At 39.2% G+C, this 5,000-nt stretch overlaps 1 protein-coding gene across 15 annotated transcripts in view; it reads right to left on the reverse strand.

The window, feature by feature from the left end:
* Positions 1-5,000, reverse strand: part of LOC143018964 (uncharacterized) — a 684,447-nt gene that overhangs the window by 572,484 nt on the left and 106,963 nt on the right. The window lies entirely within an intron of this gene.

Genomic DNA, 5,000 nt, shown 5'->3' on the forward strand with positions numbered 1-5,000 from the left:
ATCTAATATTACGTTACACCTCCACCGTTTGGGAAAGCTTTTCACTTTCTGTTGAAAAGCTATGTTCTAGAAAGGACGTCGGCTAAAACATTAAAGACGCCTTTTATATGATGAATTGTTAGATTAAAGGGTTGGAGAAATAAACTCCAACGTGTAAGTCTCGGATTCTTGTTTTTCATAGTCTGTAGGAACTTTAAGGGGTTGTGATCCGAATATACTTGAATGGTAGTTGAGGAACCCAAGTAGACTTTGAAGTGGATAAGGGCCTGGACCAAAGCGAGCGTCTCCTTCTCAATTGTTGAGTAGTTCTTCTGCGCAGGGGACAGCTTCTTGCTGTAGTAGGCGATAGCGTGAAGAACTTCATTGTGTTCTTGCAAGAGGGCGGCACCGATAACGGTGTCGCTGGCGTCGACTTGCAGAAGAAAGGGTCGTTGGAAATCGGGTGCCCTTAGAACTGGTGCGTTAGTGAGAAGGGACTTCAGGTTTTTGAAGGCCGTCTCACAGGTAGGTGTCCACACGAAGTCGTGGTCTTTTCTCAACAGGTCAGTCAATGGTTCTGCTACATCTGAAAAATTTGGACAAAAACGGCGATAATAGCCACTCATTCCGAGGAATCGACGTACCTCTCTACGATTAGTGGGTGTTGGTACATCATTGATGGCTTTTATCTTGGCGTCTATTGGAAACATTTGGGAATTTCCAACTTTAAATCCCAAATAGGGGACCTGTGTATGTCCGAAATCACATTTGGACAAATTGATGGTAAGGTTTGCTTGGTCTGCTCTATAAAAGAAATTATTTAGGTGTTCAATGTGTTCTGTCCAAGACTGACTAAATATTATCACATCATCTAGATAAGTTTTTACTCCTGGCAATCCTGCAACAAGATTACTTATCATTCTTTGGTAAGTGGCAGGGGCATTTTTAAGCCCAAATGGCATTGCTCTGAATTGGAACAATCCCTCTTCCGTAATGAAAGCGGTAACTTCTCTTGAGCGAGGGTGTACAGGGATTTGATAGTATCCCCTTAACATATCCAACTTGGATACATACTTGGCAGTTCCTAGACTGTCTATGATATCATCTATCCTAGGGATAGGAAAAGCATCGGCCTTAGTATGGGCATTGATTTTCCTGTAGTCAATGCACAGGCGATAAGAATTGTCAGATTTAGGGACAAGAATGCAAGGAGATGCCCAAGGACTACTGGAGGGTTCAATTATTCCCTGTTGAAGCAGAGTGTTTATTTCTGCTTTTATGAACTCCTTTTTTTGGATTGACTCTATAAGGGGCTTGTTTGATAGCCCTTGGCGAGTCTAGAATTATTTCGTGTTCTATCAAAGAAGTGAATCTTGGGGAATCTAGAAATAATTTTGGAAAACTTCTTAAGAGGAAAAGAATGTCTTTACCTTGTTTCTCAGATAAGTGTCCTACTTTTATCTGAAGATTTTGTAGTATCTGAGAGTTTTCCAAGGGAATCTCAGGAGGATTAGGCAGGTTATCAGGAGGCTCTTCCGATTCTATTGTGGTAGAGCTGCAAATTGGAAATTGGATCTCTGGAAATGATAAGGTTTTAAGGTATTTATGTGACAGAGACGGGAAACTCTTTCTTCTGTCTGGAGTTTTGATTATGTAGTTGAGATCACTGGCTCTGGACAAGACTTCATAGGGTCCTTTGTATTTAGCCTGCAATGGATCTCCTGGTATGGGAAGATAAAGTAACACTTGATCTCCTGGAGAGAAAGTTCTAAGTTTAGAATTTTTATCATACCGACCTTTCATTACTCGTTGAGCATTCGTCAAGTTCTCTCTTGCCAACTTCCAAGCTTCTAACAACTTCTCGGTGACCGGGGACACGTATTTCAAAGAAGGAACAGGTGGTTCTTCTTTCATCGATTGTTCATGAAGTATCTTTAGGGGACCACGGACTTCATGACCGAAGACTAATTCTGACGGGCTGAATCCAAGGCTTTCTTGAATTGTTGTTCGGGTGGCGAACAACAAAAAGGGGAGTCCGTCTTCCCAATTTCGAGTGTTCTCAGCACAGAAGATTCTTAACATTGTCTTGAGCGTTTGGTGAAAGCGCTCTAGAGCACCTTGTGATTGAGGATGATAGGCGGAGGAAGTTACATGATTTATACCTAGTGTTACAAGAGTTTCTCTAAACTTGTTGGAAAGAAAATTACTTCCTTGATCACTTTGAATATTCTTAGGAAATCCTACCATAGTGAAATATTTCAACATTTCTCTGATTATGTTTTGAGCTTTAATATTTTTCAAAGGAATTGCTTCTGGAAAACGAGTGCTCATACACATGATTGTGAGAATGTACTGATTTCCTTTACTTGAAGGAGGTAAAGGTCCTACACAGTCAATAAGAACTTTAAATGGCTCTTCCATTACAGGAATGGGATGGAGTGGAGCTTCTACAATTTTCTGGTTGGGCTTACCTACAAGTTGACATGTATGACATGTTTTACAATATTGGGCAACATCTTTGACAACCGTGGGCCAATGGAAATGTTGGGTTATGTTGAACAAGGTCTTTCTTACCCCTAAGTGACCTGCTAAGGGAGTATCATGAGCCAATCTTAGAACATTATTCCTGAAACCAAGAGGGAGGACTATTTGATTCCTTACTTGCCATGGCTGGTCAGCGGTTGCGGTGGATGCTCTCCATTTTCGCATTAGGACTCCGTTTTCTATATAGAAACCTCGTGACATATTTTCAACTTCTTCTGGAGATGAAACAATCTCGTACAAATTTTTAAGAGAAGGATCTGAATTCTGTTCTTTGATTAATTCTGCTCTAGATAGAGAAACTGGTGAAGAAGAAGATGGGTCAGTTTGGGAGAATAGGGATTCTAAATTATAGGTCCTCCTCTTCAGATTTCTTGTACTGAGATCTGGTTACAGCACAAGCGGGAAACAACTGTAAGTTATCTGAAGGTTCTACTGAGGTCTTAGGGTTATTTGTTATTAAGGGAGAAATGACTTTGCTTCCAGCGATGTCATTGGCCAACAATAAGGATATTCCTACTATGGGAAGAGAGTCTACTACTGCTACTTTAACCATTCCGGTTGTTAAATCAGACCGCAAGAAAACATTATGTAATGGACATTTTATAATTCCTCCAACTCCTTCTATCAATATATCATAACCTGTATATGACTCACCCTGATTCTGCAAGACAGAATTTAAAATCAGACTTTGCTTTGCTCCTGTGTCTCGGAGTATGGAAATAGGATATTGTTGTGAACTACTACTATGAGATATAGTTCCTGAAGATACAAATGGTTTGAAACAAGGATCATGATCTGATGAGGGGGGTTCTACATTACTTGACAATACCGGCTTCTTTGGTAGTTTATCCTGAATAGAGGATTTTGAATCATCTGATTTTATATTACTTTACAAGAGTTGGTGTCTTATTGGAGAATGAGGGTGTCAGTCTCTTTCTGCAATTAGAAATGTGATGTCCAACCTGTTTACAATATGAACAAGTTACAGGGGATTAGTCTTAAACCTTTCCATTCTTTGCCAAGGTTGGTTTGGAGGATATTGATTGAAATCAGACCTGTAACTGAAATGTGATGGGCTAGACTGATTTTCAAAGCGTTTCTTTGGGGACCAAGGATCAGAGTATTTTGTTGAATCTGGAATATATGACTTTGACTTTTGGGATTCCATTTGTCTTGACTTAGGTTTATGATTTAGTGTGAACTCATCAGCCAATACAGCAGCTTTAGTTAAAGTTTCGGGGAACATGATCATCTATAAAAATCCTAAGATCTGTCTCTAAGGTATTCTTAAACTGCTCCAACAAAATCAACTGTTTAAGTCTATCTAAGGTGTCCGTTTCACTAGCCAAACACCACCTATTGAATAACCTCTCTTGTTGAGCCGCATATTCTACGTATTTTAACTGAGGTGTCTTCCTATAATTACGGAATTTCTGTCTATAGGCCTCTGGTATTAGTTCATAAGCTTTTAAAATACAAGCTTTCATATTATCATACTCGCTTTCTGCTTCTGAAAGAGAAGTATAAATTTGCTGAGCCTTACCCTTAAATTGCGTTTGAATGATTAATGGCCAATTTTCTTTAGGGATTTGCAACTGTTGCGCCAATTTTTCCCACTGAAGAAAGAAAATTTCTGGCTCTCCTTCTGAGAATTGGGGTAGAAGTTTTACATACTTGGAAATATCTATATGACCTTCCTGAACTACGGGTTGTCTATCAACAATCCTAGCTTCTACTTCTGTCTTCTTTAATTCTAACTCTACTTGTTTCACTTTAGCTTCCTCTTCTCTAGCTTTAAATTCTGCCAATTTGATTTTAGTTTCGTCCTCTCTATTTGTTTCACTTTAGCTTCCTCTTCTCTAGCTCTAAATTCCGCCTCAATTTGCATTTGTTTCAGTTTAGTTTCCTCCTCTTTAGCTTTAAATTCTGCCTCAATTTGCATTTGTTTCAGTTTAGCTTCCTCCTCAAATTCTACTCTCCTGACCTTTAATTCAATCTCCTTAATCTTAAGTTCGGTTAGTCGTGCCTCTATTTCTAACCTATTTGAAGGAATTTGTATAGCTGTAATCTCTTCTGGAGATAAGATCTCATCTTCGATCAGATTTTCAACGAGTTCCTGAAGTATTTTTTTCTTTCGCAAACTTGTATCAATGTCTACTCCAAAGTGCTTGCCTATTTCTATCAAAGTGTCTTTAGTTTGTTTCTTTAAGAAACTTACCTTGGGATTTTGAACGAATTCTTGAATTATATCATCCATCTCTAAAAGAATGTGTTAAATACCTGATAAAATATCCTGGCAAGGGTCGCCACTTTGTTACGGGCGGCTGGTATGTGAAGATACGTTACGTATAACGGCCAAGTGCTTAAGAACCAGCTCACTTCTAGGAGCCACTGTAGGACTGAACTATCTGGTCAGGGCCTAGATAATTCGTAAGACTAGAAGTAAAGGTAACAAAGAAGATTCCAGGAAAGGAATA

This window comes from Oratosquilla oratoria, chromosome 36, assembly GCF_046742065.1.
Source record: "Oratosquilla oratoria isolate Oo_2021 chromosome 36, ASM4674206v1, whole genome shotgun sequence".
NCBI lineage: Eukaryota > Metazoa > Arthropoda > Malacostraca > Stomatopoda > Squillidae > Oratosquilla > Oratosquilla oratoria.